This window comes from Scyliorhinus canicula, chromosome 3, assembly GCF_902713615.1.
Source record: "Scyliorhinus canicula chromosome 3, sScyCan1.1, whole genome shotgun sequence".
NCBI classification, from domain to species: domain Eukaryota; kingdom Metazoa; phylum Chordata; class Chondrichthyes; order Carcharhiniformes; family Scyliorhinidae; genus Scyliorhinus; species Scyliorhinus canicula.
This window is the reverse complement of record NC_052148.1, coordinates 267690756-267709145: the sequence shown is the minus strand read 5'-3', so window position 1 is coordinate 267709145 and position 18390 is coordinate 267690756. Positions and strand designations below refer to the sequence as shown.

The 18390-nt window shown below is 45.7% G+C and overlaps 1 protein-coding gene across 1 annotated transcript in view; it reads right to left on the bottom strand.

The window, feature by feature from the left end:
- bmpr1ba (bone morphogenetic protein receptor, type IBa) overlaps positions 1 to 18004 on the bottom strand; it is a 536867-nt gene extending 518863 nt beyond the window's left edge. The window contains exon 1 of the mRNA XM_038792771.1: positions 17889 to 18004. The gene's annotated coding sequence lies outside the window, so the exon portion shown is untranslated. The remainder of the gene's footprint in view (positions 1 to 17888) is intronic.
- Positions 18005 to 18390: the final 386 nt, after the last annotated feature.

Sequence of the window (18390 nt, the reverse complement as noted above, 5' to 3'; positions counted from 1 at the left end):
GAGGGTTAGATCTGAACTAGGGTCCATCAATGTAAGATAGCCATTAATAATTCAACAGAATTGAGGAGAAACCTCTTTACCCAGAAAGTGGTGAAAATGTGGCGTTAGCTACTACAAGGATTAGTTGAGGTGAATAGCATTGATACATTGAGGGGGAATCTGGAAAAACACAGGTATAAAGGAATAGGGGAATATCTTAATAGGGTGGGAAGAGAGCTCGACTAGACCCAAACGCACCAGTGTAGACCTGGGGTGGTATTCTCCCCTACCCGGCGGGGCGGGTGGTCCCAGGCGTAGCGGAGTGGCGCCAACCACTCCGGCATCAGGCCTCCCCAAAGGTGCGGAATTCTCCGCATCTTTAGGGGCTAGGCTCACGCCGGAGTGGCTCCCGCTCCGCCGACTGGCGCCAACAGCCTTTGGCACCACGCCGGCCGGCGTCGGGGCTGGCCGATAGGCCTTCGCCAGCCGGCGTGAGTCCGCGCATGCGCCAGAGCGTCAGCAGCCGCTGACGTCACCACCGCCGCATGCGTGGTGGAGGGGGTCTCTTCTGCCTCCGCCATGGTGGAGGCCCTGGTGGCGCGGAAGAAAAAGAGTGCCCAATCGCGGGCCAGGCCACCGTGGGGGCTCCCCTCGGGGCCCGCTCGCACCGCCTGCTCCCCCCGGTACCAGAGGTGGTTTAAACCACGTCGGCGGGAGAGCCTTATAGCGGCGGGACTTCGGCCCCCTGCAGGGTCGAGGAATCGCCGACTGGCGGGCGCGATTCCCGCCCCCGCCGATACCCGGGTGGCGGAGAATTCCGGCCATGGCGGGGGCGGGATTTACGAAGGCCCCGGGCTATTCCTCGACCCTGCGGGGGGTCGGAGAATTCCGCCCCTGATGTGCCGAGTGGCTTGTTTCTGAGCTGTACATATACATGGCAATACTTTTCTGCAATTTTCTTTGAGGTAGACACAAAATTTACTTGATTTGGTTCACAAAATTATCCCATGGAATCATACGGGATTGTTAGTAGCAAGTGTGGTTTTCTGGCTTCAGCAGGTTTGGTGATTCAAATCAACCCAGGTCCCTTCTCCTTAGCCTGTCTTGGTCTGTTCATTCTAATGCTGCAGGAAGCTCTTTGAATGCCTGATTTTCTCCATATGCACATTACTCCTTCAGCCAAAGATCTCTCGCCTTTGATTTGACGGTTGATAACAATGCCCAGGGCATGTTGTGCTGTGAAGATCCGAAACCTGTCATAATGTTCAAGATGGTTTCAATTAGAGCAGATGTACAGGCATTGAAATAACACTGGTGGCAATGCCTGCTCACATGCCTTCAATTAAGGCTCATTCCGGCCAATTGAAATTCTTGACAAATTTGAAGAAAATGATCAGATTCAGTGGTTTTGGGACACAAAGGAAATCTCTCAGCCTCCCTTGTTCACCGCCAGCTAAAGATTATGTGTGTAAGATGGTATACGTAAGCCAAACAGAAGTCTGCATTCGGCCCATCGGGTCTGCAGCGACCCTCCGAAAGTGAACTCTACCTAGGTCCACTCCCCTGTCCAATCCCCATCCCAGCCAACTGCACATCTTTGGACTGTGGAAGGAAGCTGGAGTACCCGGAGGAAACCCACGCAGACACCGGGGACAACGTGTGAACTCCACACAGACAGTGCCCCGATGCTGGAATTGAACCCGGGTCCCTGCCGCTGGGAGGCAGCAGTGCTAACCACTGTGCCATTGTTCCTTTTATATCTTGACGTTACACTCCAGAATCTCAGTTACTATTTCTGTGGGTCCCCTCCAGGACAGTGGGGTCAGATTTTCACAAGACTCCCTAATTGGGGACCACATGGTGGAGCAGTGGTTAGCGCTGCTGCCTCACGGCGCCGAGGTCCCAGGTTCGATCCCGGCCCTGGGTCACTGTCCATGTGGAGTTTGCGCATTCTCCCCGTGTTTACATGGGTCTCACCCCCACAACCTAAAGATGTGCAGGGTTGGTGGATTGGCCACGCTAAATTGCCCCTTTATTGGAAAAAATGAATTGGATACTCTAAATTTATTTTTAAAAGAAAAAAAAAACTCCCAAATTAACTCTGCCAGGCGTACAGCAGAACGGAAGGGGGAAAAGGCAGAAAACCGGGTGCAGCAGGTTGACCTTGGCTGTGACATCTATTTTGGTCTTTAAAGGGATGGTACCTCTGTCTGACCAGTACAACAACAGTCCTGTCGGAGTAGGGGCTGGAACCAGGGTTTTCTTACTCTGAGTGAGAACCCCCATTTCACAAAGTCCGAAAGTGGATCCTGGTATAAGACTCGATGTTGCTATGCTGAGTTATGGGTAAGAGTCATGGCCTCTGGCTGGGCTGACATGTGCCCAGCCCAGTGGGTGGGCGGGATTCAGATGAAGATGAGTAATAAATGCCAGCCTCGTCAGCGAGGCCCACGCTGCCATGCACAGACTGGTAGTCGACTGGAGTGTCTACGTGAGGCCAGGGGGGGAGCACTCTTACTCCTCCTCATCTGCAGCATGGTAGCACAGTGGTTAGCACTGTGGCTTCACAGCGCCAGGGTCCCAGGTTCGATTCCCAACTTGGGTCACTGTCTACGCGGAGTCTGCACCTTCTCCCTGTGCCTGCGTGGGTTTCCTCCGGGTGCTCCGCTTTCCTCCCACTGGTCCCGAAGGACATTGTTAGGTAATTTGGACATTCTGAATTCTCCTCCTGTATAACCCAAACATGCGACGGAGTGCGGCAACTCGGGGCTTTTCATGGCGACTTCATTGCAATGTAAGCCTACTTGTGACAATAAAGATTATTAAATTAATTATTTAAGAGGTTAAATGTACCTTTGGGCCATTTTTGTGCAGAATTTAAATTCTACCAAGGAGGTTGCTGAACAGTAACACAAATCGGAGGAGTGATAGTTCATAGAATCATAGAAGCTTAGAATTTGCAGTGCAGATAGAGGCCATTCGGCCCATCGAGCCTGCACTGGCCCTTGGCAAGAGCATCCTGCTGAAGCCCACACCTCCATTCTACCCCAATAACCCCACTTAACCTTTCTTTGGACACTAAGGGCAATTTAGCATGGACAATCCACCTAACCTGCACATCATTGGACTGTGGGAGGAAACCGGAGCACCCGGAGGAAACCCACGCAGACACAGGGAGAACGTGCAGACTCCTCACAGATAGTGACCCAAGCCGGGAATCGAACCTGGGACCCTGGTGTTGTGAAGCAACTTACCACTGCTTTACCACTTCACCCCTGGCCTCCTGTCTGTTAATACCTGTGTCCAGCAAAACTTCCATCAATCTCTAAGAGTTAAAACTATTAATTGAGCTGGCATCTACTGATTTTGCAAGAGAGTTCCATATTTCTACCAATCTTTGCTTGAAGAAGTGCTTCCTAACCTATCCTGAATAGTCTGCAAGTCCCGAAAAACGTGCTTGTTAGTTGAATTGGACATCTTGAATTGAATTGTCTACTTGTGACAATAAAGATTATTATTATTTTTTAAAAATAATTTAGTGTACCCAATTAATTTTTTCCAATTAAGGGGCAATTTAGAGTGGTCAGTCCACCTATAGCCTGCACATCTTTTTGGGTTGTGGGGGTGAAATCCACGCAAACACACGGAGAATGTGCAAACTCCACACAGACAGTGACCCAGAGCCGGGATCGAACCTGGGACCTCGACGTGAGGCAGCAGGGCTAACCACTCTCCATCGACTCAATCAATTCCTTAAAACCGTAAAATTCCTAAACAAAACAAGCCTGCAGCCGTCTATGTTTAATGAAATACAAGCCAATCTCTTCTCATAATTTAACCCATAGAGCCCTGGTAATTATTCTAGTATATCTGTACAGCTTGTTTCCAAGAGCAATACATCTTTCCTAACAAAAAAAGACTGTACACAGCGCGTCAGATGTGATCGAACTGGGGATTTATGTGGCTGTGGCACAACTTCCTCCCCCTTATTTTCCAGCCCTCTATTTCAACGGACCAACATCCTATTTGTCTTAGGAATAACTTCTTCAGATGAATGGGTTACTATTGTACTATGTCCAAGCTACACAGTTCTGTAATTGGGCGGTATCAGCAAACTCCTGAATACAGGATGTTCAGACCGCTTGCAAGATTGATGAGGTCAAGGGTGATTTACTCCGCCTGACAGGGGTCTCACTCACTGGTCAGAGAACCAGCAGTTTCATGGGGAAAGTCCAACGGTATTAAGAGCCCTTCAGGCAATGAAGTGGCCATTATCAAGCCTTCCCCTGGATTCAGGACCCCCGCCAAGAGCTGCCAGCCATTCTGCAGCTCTCCATTGCTCATCAGCGGCCACCAGGAGCAGTGGCAGCTGCAGGGAATACACCCACTGGAGGCTCAGAATTTTCAAGGGACCAATAATGAGGCAGGGCAGGATGGAGTTCATGGCGTGCGGATTGGAGGCGACTGTTGGCAGGGGGGCTGGGAGGCAAGACTTTGGCTCACCCTCCACCTCAGGGGGCTGCGACTGGAGTGGGAAAGCCATGTGGCTGCCATTTCATCCTTGAGGCACTAAATTGTGACGGGCTCAAAATGATGCTGGGTGCCAATCTGCACCCAGGCTGGGGGTCTTGCACAAATCCCTTCCTCCCTTCAGCTTCAGTTGGGGTGGGGGGGGGGGGGGGGGGGGTGGAAGAGAAACAAGGTTTTCCCACCAGCCGGAGACTGATGCAGGACCTCACACATGATCAAGTGGGCCCAGCTGCCATGGTTCCCACCTAACAAGCGACATTGAAGGTCAGCCTGCTGTACCTGGGTGGATGTCTAAGGCAGACCCGAACTCCACAACCGTCTCACACAGAAGGAGAACCAGACGTTTGACCAACGGCGTGAACGGGATAACTTGGGGAGAACAAGCTGTGGGAAAGAAAAAGTGGAATGTCGGTGATACACTAGTTTTACAGGCCCTCTCTCATCAATGCTGGGCTTTGGTTCAGCTATCCTTCATTGCATCACCCTGCAGTCGAGTGAGGCTGACCATGAAGAGAGAAGGAAATGAAATGAAAATCGCTTATTGTCACGAGCAGGCTTCAATGAAGTTACTGTGAAAAGCCCCTAGTCGCCACATTCCGGCACGGTTGGTACGGGAATCGAACCGTGCTGCTGGCCTGCTTGGTCAGCTTTAAAAGCCAGCGATTTAGCCCAGTGAGCTAAACCAGCCCCTACACCAGAAGGAAAAATAATTGAGGGAAAAGAGAGGAATGGAAGAGGAAGAATGTTAGAACATGTCGAACATTAATGACCTTCATGATAGACAGTTGCTTTTTTGGACAAGCCCATGATTTGGGTAAGAACCCCAAATATTTAACATAATGGAGCCAGTCAGCTGCATCTCCGACCAGTGGGTCATGAAGATAGAGCAATTCTTTTTTTTTTTAATTTAGAGCAGGGGTGGGCAAACTACGGCCCGCGGGCCGCATGCGGCCCGACAAAGGTTTTTATGCGGCCCGCCAATGAGATGCCCAGAATCATAACCGGCATTTTTGAAAAGCCGCTGGGGAAAAGCCGCTGAAGTAAATGCGCTTATTCAACAAGCGCATTTACTTCAGCGGCTTTTCAAAAATGCCGGTTATGATTCCGGGCACCTCATTGGCGGGCCGCATAAAAACGCGCGTAGTGGGGTGGATGAGTGGGGATGTCTCATTGGTCGGTTTAGTTGGGTGTGCGACCAATAGGAGTCCAGGTTACAAACAATAAGCCTTATTATTGTTTGTAACCTGGACTCCTATTGGTCGCACACCCAACTAAACCGACCAATAAGGCAGTCCCACTCATCCACCCCACTACGCGCGTTTTTATCGTTGACTCGGCCGGGCTGTGCTTCTGTCAGTGTTAAGGATCAGCACAAGCAACTTGACACCTGATTTCAACAAACTGGTAAATGGCTGCAGTCAGATGCATCATTCTCATTGACATTGTTCTGTTACTTACTGAGTTACTTTGTTTTTCAAATAAATGTGCTTTTTTTTCTTTAAAGACCTTTTATTTTGGCTATTTTAAATATTAATTATTTTACTTAATATACTATGCGGCCCTTTAAAATTGTGAATTTCTGAATGTGGCCCTTGCACGGAAAAGTTTGCCCACCCCTGATTTAGAGTACCCAATTACTTTTTTTCCAATGAAGGGGCAATTTAGCATGGCCAATCCACCTACCCTGCACATCTTTGGGTTGCAGAGTGAGACCCACACCGACTTGGGAAGAATGTGCATACTCCACACGGACAGTGACCCGGGGCTGGGATCGAACCCCGGGTCCTCAGCGTTGTGAGGCAGCAGCGCTAACCGTTGCACCACGTTGCCGCCCTTGAGCGGTCCTTTTAAAGTTGCGGACTGCTAGATTGAGCTCTTTTCATGCTGGTAAGAACTGCCCTGCAGAGCGAAGCATTTTCAATATTCTGCTACATCATCCAGTATCACAGTTCCTGATACGGATAAAATACCACAGCTGGTATTTTCCAGTAATTTGTTTTAATCCACCTATCATTAAGCATGACTCTAATGTAATAACGCATGTTGACGGAACAGCATGTGAGGCCATTTACTAGGCACAGTGAGCACTATAAGTACAGTTAAGGAAAGGTCAAGTGACCCCCCCCCGATAATCATTCTCAAATACCTCACAACTCTTTGGACATAAGCATGAATTCTCCAGACGCCTTTTGAGCTGGAATGAAAAGGGCAGGTCGTCATTTACCAATCACAGGGAGGCAAACACGCCTTTGACTAAAATCATTGCTATGATTGCCTTGTACAATAGTACTCTCTTTAAACCGATAGCATAAAAAGTTCTAAAAAGCTATAAAAAGAACACCATGCTCAACTGATAAACTGACAAATAATGTCCACTGCAAGGAGCTTCCACCTCGCTGGCATCTGACCGAAGCAGTATGCCAGCCAACGGGGCACATGCCCGGATCACAATCCTGCCTGGCTGTCCATCAGAAGATTTCGAAAGGACTTTTCAATCGCTAAAATTGCTACTGAAAGCAAACAATGGTTTTTCCACCATTGGACGTTCCCCGGAAAATGGCAATTTCAACGATACACATTTACGGAGGTCCCACAAGCTCATCTTTCTCCTTTCAATGGTAATTTTAATTTAGGAAAGGCGGCACCAACAAACCTCAAGTGGGGAGAGCAATGCCCGGGGGGCATAGAATTTACAGTTCACTTGGCACAACCTGTCCGTGTTCGTACTCACGGTCCACATATGCCTCCACCCACCCCACCTTATCTCAACCTATCAGGGTGACCCTTCAACTTCTTTCTCCGTCATCTGTTCATCCAGCCACTCCTTAGAAACATCCCAGACACTCGCCACACCCACACCCACCAGCTGTGGGATTGAGTTCCATATTCTGGCACCTCCCTGGATAACAATGTTTCTCAAGTTCCCTTTATGATAGGTCAATGGTGATCCCATGGCATGATCTCTTGCTACTTTGTCCCCACAAGTGGAAGTACACTTGCTACATCTACCAAAGGGGCTTTTCACAGTAACTTCATTGAAGCCTACTTGTGACAATAAGCGATTATTATACCAAACCGCTTTACAATTTTAAAGATCTCAACTAGGTCACCCATCACTTTCCCTTTTCTAATGAAATGAGCCCTCTCTCCCCCCCCATATCACCCATGTAAATCCTTTTTAAAAACCTCTACAGTGCCTGTATTTTCTTTTCATAATATATGTTTTATATATAGATATATATATATATATATATATATATATATAGTCAGGAAATAAATTGTAGTTTTAAGGGATTTATATTTGTATTGAAAAACATTGGAAATAAGCTGAAGTTTTCACTGGATTTAATTTAGTGTTTGTGTGCCGAGTTAGATTCATGATGGACAGGGTGGCATGTGGTGCAGTGGTTAGCAGCAGGACTACAGCGCTGAGGACCGGGGTTCGAATCCTGGTCCTGGGTCACTGTCCATGTGGAGTTTGCACATTCTCCCCATGTGGGCGTGGGTTTCACCCCCACAATCTAAAGATGTGCTGGTTAGGTGGATTGGCCACACTAAATTATCCCTGAATTGGGGAAAAAAATAATTGGGTACTCTAAATTTATTTTTTTTAAATAAATAAATAAGTAAAAGATTCATGATGGACGAAGGTGCTTGTATGTGTGGGGGTTGGTTAAGTTCCAACTGCGATTTTTTTTTTGTGATTAGAGAGGGTTACAGCATGAAAAATGTAAATAAAATCCTGAGAGGGATACGTCATAGCTTAGCAACAGGGGGTCACTTTCCAGAGGGAAGGGAGTCCCTTTGTTCTTAGGTTTAGCCAAATTTATTCGCAATTGGAGAGAGGGCACCAGGGAGTGGACATCTCTCAACTCTGCCAGGAGAAAGACTGGACAGGACTGAAGCTGCAAAGAGGCAAGAATCCCAAAGAACCACTTACCGTCCAGATAACCAGGGAATTAGGACAGAATTAGTGTTTTAAGACAATTGAAATGAAGAAAACAGAGACCAAGGTATAGTTCAGAAGAATTCAAGGAAGAGTAAACAAATTGTTCTGAGTTAAAGAAACAATTCCAGTAACCAGAGTTAAGGTGGGAAAGCAGACTTCTTAGAGCCATAGAATTCCTACAGTGCAGAAGGTCATTTGCCCATCAAGCTCCACTCACCCACTGGAGGAGCACCCTATCTAGGCCCAGTTCCCCCGCCCTATCTCCATAACCTCACCTAACCTACTCATCCTTGGATACTAAGGGGCAATTTAGCATGGCCAATCCACCTAACCTGCACATAGAACATAGAACATAGAACATTACAGCACAGAACAGGCCCTTCGGCCCTCGATGTTGTGCTGAGCCATGCTCACCCTACTCAAACCCACGTATCCACCCTATTCCCGTAACCCAACAACCCCCCCCCCCCCCCCAACCTTACTTTTTAGGACACTACGGGCAATTTAGCATGGCCAATCCACCTAACCCGCACATCTTTGGACTGTGGGAGGAAACCGGAGCACCCGGAGGAAACCCACGCACACACGGGGAGGACGTGCAGACTCCGCACAGGCAGTGACCCAGCCGGGAATCGAACCTGGGACCCTGGAGCTGTGAAGCATTTATGCTAACCACCATGCTACCGTGTTGCCCCATCTTTGGACTGTGGGAGGAAACCGGAGCACCCAGAGGAAACCCACGCAGACACGGGGAGAACGCGCAAACTCCACAAATACAGTCACCCAAGGCTGGAATGGAACCCGGGTCCCTGGTGCTGTGAGGCAGCAGTGCTAACCACTGTGCCACCACTATGCCAGAGATAAATCAAAAGTTTGATGCTATTTTAATAGAGCCTGGGAATCGAGAGTTAAAGCAATTGTGAATAATTTGTACAGCAGCCAAGTTCAAAAAAAATCCTAAAGGGGGTGATGTAAAAACCTGGATTTTGTATCTCCTGTCAAAAGTGGAGCAGAAGCTTGGGTTAAAAGAGTCATTTGTAAAACCTGGACTGGATTTCAGAATGCAAATCACCAATGGAAAGCATTAATGCGAAAGAAGATTTTAAAGCATGTCTTGGGAGTGGAGTTTGCAAACTGTCATGTGGCAGTCACCTGGGGGAATTCTGAGGAGAACTCCACAGACACTAATTTGGGTCAGAGCAGAGAGTGTATTTGACCACAGCCAATTTGTGTGCTAAAAGGGACTTTGTGTTTCTGAGGCCACTGTAGCTTAAGTTATGCTTTGTGATCCGTGTCAACCTTAAAATCGGTGTATTGTTATGAAGTTAAGGGGGCAGTAAAGGAGTATTGTATCATAATCCAATGTTACATGTTGAATAAATGGTTTTTTTTCTTGTTGGGTGAAACTAAATTAGCAGTCCTGCATCTCTCCACGTTTTCTGAAAGAAATTTTAGTCTTCTGAGCCGAGGTTCCATTCTAGCAGCTTCCTGTCCAGTTGCAACATCAACTGGAATTGTAACTATATATATATTATATATATTAATATACGTATGTGAATCTCTATGTGGAAACATTTCTGAGGAAACTGGGGGCGGAACCTTCTGGTCTTTTCCATGAACAAGTCTATCTGGTCCCAGCGAAGGTCTACAGAATTCTGGCTGGATCGCCCAAGGGTCCCACTGCAACAGGGCCGGGAAATCCTGGCCTGGAGCTCAGAGTCTGGGTGGAGAGTAACAAAGTTAGTCGATCAGCTGCAGAGCCAACTTCCTCCTGTGCCCTGGCTTCTGGGATAGGAATAGAAGAATAGGAGGAGGCCACTCAGCCCCTCAGGTCCATTCTGCCATTCAAGGAGCTCATGACTGACCTGTGTCCTAACTCCACCCACCTGATTTGGCTCGATATCCTCTAATGTCCTTTTGCCTACCAAAATCTTTTCAATCACTGATTTAAAATTATTAATGCAACTATAGCATCTGCTGCTTTCCGGAAAGGAGAGCTCCACACGTCTATCAAACTTTGTGTAAAGGAGTGTTTTCCTGAATTCGCTCCTGAATGGCCTAGTTTGAATTTCTTTTCCTTCTGCCTTTGCCCAATTAAGGGGCAATTTAGCATGGCCAATCCACCTACCCTGCACATCTTTGGCTTGTGGGGGTGAGACCCACGTAGACATGGGGAGAATGTGCAAACTCCACATGGACAGTAACCCAGAGCCGGGATCGAACCCGGGTCCCCGAGCCGTGAGGCAACAGTGCTAACCACTGCACCACCGTGCCGCCCTATTCCTCCTGCTTGTCTTCATGAAGCTTCCCTGGGTTCCGCAGAGTATAGGAAACATTCAGTAACTAACCCAAATGGCCATTATGTATGAGGGTTTTGGCAAATGTGTATCAACTATTGAATTATGGGCATAAATGTATACCTGGGCCCAATCCCATCCTTTGGCAACATCCATGCAAGTGCTAAGTGATATACGGGATAGCATCAGGATTGGAAAAACTATCCATTTTTTCCCTGTCATTCATGGTTAGATAAATGTAACACCCATAACCTGCATTGATTCAACTAATCTGACCATCTAAATTGATGGGATTGAAACTGAGCATCCAAACCTTGGAGATTGGAGTTCGTAATCAATGCTGACATTTCAGTGCTATACTGAGGGAATGCTACACGGTCGTAGGTGTCACATTTCAGATGGAACATTAAAGGGAGAACCCCTCTCAAGTGGATGGAAACGGGTCAATTGAAAAGCAATAGAGTTCTCCCCATACTCCTGGCCAGTATTTGTCCTTTACCCAACACCTAAAACAGCACGGTAGCATTGTGGATAGCACAATTGCTTCACAGCTCCAGGGTTCCAGGTTCGATTATGGCTTGGGTCACTGTCTGTGCACATCCTCCCCGTGTGTGCGTGGGTTTCCTCCGGGTGCTCCAGTTTCCTCCCACAGTCCAAAGATGTGCAGGTTAGGTGGATTGGCCATGATAAATTGCCCATAGTGTCCAAAATTGCCCTCAGTGTTGGGTGGGGTTACTGGGGTATGGGGATAGGGTGGAGGTGTTCACCTTGGGTAGGGTGCTCTTACCAAGAGCCGGTGCAGACTCGATGGGCCGAATGGCCTCCTTCTACACTGTAAATTCTATGATAATGATAATCAGATTACCTGATTATTTAATTCATTTCTGTTTGCGGGAGCTTGCTGTGCACAACATTGTCTGCTGTATTTCCTAATTTACAACAATAGCTACACTTTAAAAGTGTTTAATTGGCAGTAGGCCTCATTGGGTTTTCTCAAGGTAATGAAAGGCATTTTATAAATGCAATGTATCCACGAGAGTTTAGAAGAGTAAGAGGAGGCTTGATTGAAACCTACAAGATCCTGAGGGGTAGTGTCAGTGTGGATGTGGAGAGAATGTTTCCTAATGTGGGAAAATCTAGGGCCAGTGGTCACTGTTTAAAAATAAGGAGTTGCTCATTTAATACGGAGATGAGGAGAATTTCTTTTCTCAGAGTCGTGTGTCTCTGGAACTTTCTTCCTCAGAAGGCAGCGGAAGCAGAATCTTTGATTATTTTTAAGGCAGGGCTAGATAGATTCTTAATTAAGAAGGGGGTGAAAGGATATTGGGGGCCAGCAGGAATGTGTGGTTCAGGTTACAATCAGATCAGCCGTCATCTTATTGAATGGCGGAGCAGACTCGAGGGGCCGAGTGGCCTACTTCTGCTCCTGATAACATATGTTCGTAAGACTGTCCTTTTTTTATATTGAGACAATAACGTATGAAAAAGACACAAACAGCCAGTACACGTGTGTTTGATTGTTATATCCCTGGTAGATATAAGGCAGTGAGAGTCAGCTCCTAGAAAATTAAATGCACAGGTCAGTCACAAAACAATTTACGCCACTGAACCTCAGAAGACATCAACATCAACCATAGATTTGTAATGGCCACCATCCGTGTCTGTATTTTATTAGAACATTTTCTAACCCTGCCCAATGATTGGCTGCATATACAAGTCCCATCAATTCCCTTATAAGAGAGACAGCCATTCACAACCTCAGGACCTGACAGTCACTGAAGTACTTTTTAAAGTTGTAATGAAAGACACTTAACAGCTGATTTGAACACAGTAAGTGACCCCAAACAACAGAAGATTTTGATCCGATGCAGATTTGATGGGCTGAATGGCTTTGTTCTGGGTTAAACTATTCTGTGATTCTATGTTGGTTAAGGAATAAATATTGATTAGAACGCCAGGGAGATCCCTCCTACTCTTCTTTGAAATAGCGCCATTGTGTCTTTTATGTTCCCCTAAGAGGACAGATATGGCCTCAGTCATATTCAAAAGATGGCACCTCCAACAACCACCAGGGTTGGATTGTGGCCTGAAGTTTTTGGAGTGCAGTGTGAACCCCTGAATCAGAAACAAGAATCCAAATCACTAGAACTCCATAGAATCCCTATAGTGCAGAAGGACACCATTCAGCCAACTGAGCCTCAGCTGACCCTCTGAAAGAGTACCCAACCTAGGGGCACGCAGCTGCTCTAACCCCATCACCCCACCTAACTTGCACATCTTTGGACACGAAGGGTCAATTTGAGCATGGCCAATCCATCTAACGTGCACATCTTTGGACTGTGGGAGGAAACTGGAGCAAACCTGTTGGGAGCCCACACAGACAAGGGGAGAACTTGAAAACTCCACACATATAGTCACCCAAGGCTGGAATTGAAACCGTGCCCCAAGCACTAATAACAATAATCTTTATCAGTGTCACCAGTCGGCTTACATTAACACTGCAATTGAGTTACTGTAAAAAGCCCCTAGTCGCCACACTCCGGCGCCCGTTCCGGTACACAGAGGGAGAATTCAAAATGTCTAATTCACCTAACAGCACGTCTTTTGGAATTTGTGGGAGGAAACCGGAGCACCCGGAGGAAACCCACGCAGACATGGGGAGAACGTGCAGACTCCACACAGATAGTGACCTAAGCCGGGAATCGAACCAGGGACCCTGTCGCTGTGAAGTAAGAGTGCTAACCACTGTGCCACCGTGCCGCCCTAAGCCAAGGTTGACACCTGAAATGACACTGTGGGGTATTTTACACCCACCTGAGAGGGCAGATGGTTTAACCTTGTATCTAAAAACATTATGGTATTTATTGTCGCATTAAGGTCTAAGTATTTCCTCGTTAATGCAGCAGCATTTCACACGGTCTGCTCTTTTTGGAATGGCTGAGGGTTGAATATATTCCAGACAGTTTTATAGGTAGCAGGTCACAAAATAGAATTCACGATCAATGATTTTGACACCATCGAGTTATTTGAGGTTGCATTATTGCACAAAATCTGGGTTAACACTCAAACCTCTGTGGATCAAACATGGCAGTGCTGCAAAGTAATTTGATAAGTGTAGTAAAAATTAATTTTTTTATGAAGTGTGATCCCGATTTCTGCACATTATATAACTAAATTCTGATCACTGTAACCAGGACTGATGTTTTGGTCTGGTCTGAACCAGATATTGGCTAATAAAACATTGCCAACATTTATACCCAATATCTACAAAGAGAAATTAAAAAGCTGACCTTCATTAAATAAGTTCAGATATAAAGAAAAAATGCAAAATGCAACTATTAGAACCAATACCACCATATTTTACAGCAATGCTTTACTATTTATAGATATATAGTTTATAATAATCAGTTCAAACTGCCCTGTGGTGTCAAAGCTTCATGATTTTCTTTAAAAAATCACTCCTTCCAGTTTTCCCGTGCAAAATTCCTGAAATAAGTTGGAACCAGGGCTTATAACTCAGAATCTAATTATTTACAGGCTCGGTGAAAGTAGAACCCATTCCTCACTCTTTTTATCTTACAATAGTGACTACCCTTCAAATGCACTGCATGGACTATAAAGTGCTTTGGGATGTCTGAGGGTTGTGAAGGGTGGTATATAAATGCAAGTGCTATTTTTCTTTCCTTCACCTAGCCCAGCAACTGCAATCTCGCCCACACTGTACAAAAGCCACTTACCTGCTATGGAGTTTTAACTACCCGGTTGCACTTCCTGACACAATAACAGCAGGTCACAGAGCACTTGCAAGAGAGTTCTTGTCATAATAATCTTTATTGTCAGAAGTAGGTTTACATTAACACTGCAATGAAGTTACTACAAAAAGCCCCAAGTCACCACACTCCGGCACCTGTTCAGGTACACTGAGGGAGAATTCAGAATGTCCAAATTACCTAATGGCGTGTCTTTCGGGGCTTGTGGGTGAAACCGGAGCACCCGGAGAAAACGCACGCAGACACAGGGAGAACGTGCAGACTCCGCACAGACAGTCACCCAAATCGGGAATCGAACCTGGGACCCTGACACTGTGAAGCCATAGTGCTAACCAGTATGCTACCATGCTGGACAATTATGGTTTACATTGCTTTTATTTCCCCCAGTCAAAAAGGTGACCACAGAATAAAAGTGATAAAGTCAGGTTTTGGCCATAGAAAATCATTTCACAGGCAAGCATTTCAACAATTCAGCACCAGAATAAAAGACCTGCCGTTTGTCACTAAAGGGACAACATTCGATTTGTTGACTTCCGCCAATGCATATAGGTCCAGGTAGAAAGTATTAGTCATACTTGTTCTCTTCCCTCCAGGTGACTGCCAGTATCATTTTCATTATTACCTTCAGGTAAACATAACGACCGTTGAGTTAAATATTTATTCCCCTCCTATATTACACACAGTGCTGACAATAACTCAGTTTGAAACTATTCGTGAAAGTGGTACAAACGTGCTAAGAGCTACAGCATAACTACAAAAACGATGCGAATGAACAGCGCACCACATTAAAGGCAACAGTAATGAACCAGTTGGGTGATACAAATCGTAAAACACATAGGAAAGAATATAACAGGAGACCCTCCAAATGAGTTATTGCATCTCAGTTTAATAAAATAGAACTCTGAAACTATATAACATTCTACAAAGTAACCCAGCAAATAATGTAAAAAAACAAACATTTCAATCTTAGCAATGCTACACAAATCCATGTTGAATATGCTCACAAACAAGCTATTAATGTGTAATTCATTCACTAGATCAGAGGGAACAGACTCACAAACAATTGTTCACAAAGTCTAAATAATCAGGAGAGCAAGAAAATCTTTAACGGAATTCCAAAAGAAATAAGAAAAGAATTAAAGTCTTACCTTCAGCATCACAACTTTCTGCACACGCCCAAAACCTACTCATTCGTTATTGCAATTAATGATCAATTTTAAGTTTTCTGCAGAAGAGTTGCATGGATTTTAGTGTTAAGTTTCGTGGGTGCCTGATTGTTCTGGAAGACATCAGGCTAGGCTCCACCCCATTCACAAAGTGGTAAGCGGATAAGCTAAGTAAATGTAGGCCAGTTAGACTCATATCCATACTGCATAAGTTACTAGAAACCACAATGTGGAGTAAGATTAGTAAATATATGAAAGGTGTGACTAACAGAGTTAGTCAACATAGATTGCAAGAGATAGGTCAATGTTGATTAATTGGACTGTGCACAGAGACCAATGCCCATTGCGGATTTAGGCATTCAAGAAAACATTCTCGAAAGTAAAACTGTCTATGGTATTTCCCACTTCCAATGCAATTATTTGAACTAATAATCCTTCAAAGGAGTGTCTATGTGAGTATGGTGCAAATTAAGTCCTGTTTTCTCATAAATGCCATTACACACATTTGATTTTCAGCAATAAACATATCACCTTATGTCCAGTGCAGTACTGAGGGAGCATTGCCCTGTCGGAGTCCCCTCTTTGCGATGAGATGTTAAACCGAGGCCCTGTCTCCCCTCCTACACAGATGTTAAAAGAAAGTCCCTCTGTACTGTGAGGGGATGGAGATTACCCATGGGATATTTCAAATCAAGCTAAGAGGGTGAACAAGATTGACAGTAAACAGATCTTTAAAAGTACAATAAGAAAACAACACATTGCCAGGATGAGTATCACTTAAAAAAAAAAATCAATGGTTATGAAGAGTAGACCACATTTTTCACAATCCTCCGCTGTTACGTAATTTCAAACAACTATTTTCACTGTGCAAATCTGCCTAATTACAGACACTATTTACCCATTGTTCTTTGTAAACAAAAGTATATTATCACACCAAAGAACTGGAAGAATACATTTTCCCCCTGAGCAGCTTGTGACCTAGACACTGTAAGCAATGGCTCAATCACAACCTTGCGTTCTTTTTGATCACCGTCAACTTCTGCACACTGCTGAAGGACAAGAAGCCACCAACATAATTAAAACATCTGGAATACCAATGAAAATGTCAACCCTTATCAACATCCACTTTACTATTCATACCAATGTTTATCGGCAAGCTGTTTTTTTTCCTAAGTGAGCGATTACCGGTAACCTCAGATACACCGCGAGAAAGATCCAAGATGGGAATTAAATATGATATTGTTAATTGGGCAGGCAAAACAACAGCTCAACATGGAGCTATTGTTGTCTGTCCGCTCTAATCTTAGTCACAGAAGCCATCTCATGGAGTGAATTATTTAGTGCCGACTTCTGAATTACAGCGACAGGGCGCTGGACAAAGTTAAAGACAGTCATTGAGGTCTCCCTCACAAGTAAGATTTTAAAAAAGACCTCCAATGTTCATCAACCCATTCCATCTTTCCTAGATTGGAGAGACGAGCATTATTTTCTGGTTTATTTACTTCTGAGGCACTTTGCATGGACAAAATGCTGATACATCCAAGGAACCCTGTGCTGTGTGACAGAATAAATATCTTGCACTATTTTCCAATTGAACAAGTTGGGTTGGGACGAGCCGTTTCTGACTATTTATTGCATTTATTGAAAGGGCATGAGACAAATGCTGACTCTGTACATGCAGGACCATAAATGCTCTAAGAGGGCACACGATGGGGAACAGTGAAAATCACTTGATTTGCCAGAGAGGGACAAAAAAAAGCACCTTCACTCAATAAGAAGCGAGGAGCTTCCTGTTGAACGAATCAAGCTGCTCCATTCACTCACAGATTGTCCATTCCCCCTGTTTCCAATAATTGAGACCGTCATCCTTCCTAATGGTCACTTTAATAGCATTGAAATGTTTAAAACCTCTGGACAGGTCTGAGTAACAGTGCTATGAGCAACAGACATTGGGTTTACAATGTGTTCACATTCTGGGTGCATGTTAAAACTTCTAAGTAATAACCAGGTCGATCCTGTTAATTCTCTGCTTAAAACCTTAAAATGGACTTTTGTTTTGCAATATTTTAATAAACGCAATTGGGCAGCAACATAGAGGACTAGCGCCTCCTTGCACTTTTTGACATGTTTCTCAGACTGCCCCGCACACACATTTAACACACATTAAACACACAGGTATCCAAACTCCTGCACTCACCGTTCTCATCAATTGTTTTCTGTGGCTGCTGAATGCTTCTCTCTCTCTCTCTGTCTGTGCTGCTGTTGTGACTCCCAGTCCACACTAGGAGCACAGCGGCTCTGTTGCACTGATGGCTCAGAAGCCCCTCCACCACCTCTCTGACTCTCGCTCCCTCTGCGCTGCTCGGGTGACCAGTTCCCGAGCTCCGGGCTCCCACCAGCTGGAACACTTCGGCAATCTCCGGGAGCGGGGCTCCGAAGCACCTCGGCAATCTCCGGAGCCGCTTCCCTCCCTCTCAAGCTTCGGCAATCTCCGGCAACCGTGCTGAATTGGGCCACCGTCAACTTTCCAAACCCCCCCCCCCCCCCCCTTCAAACCTTGGCCCATACCCTGCCCTGGTCTTCTCCAGACTCAAAACAAAGCCAGCAGAGTAGCTACACGTCTGGAGAGGCACTATTACTTAAAAATAATAGACAGCTAACATGTTCAAATGATGTGGAGATGCCGGCGTTGGACTGGG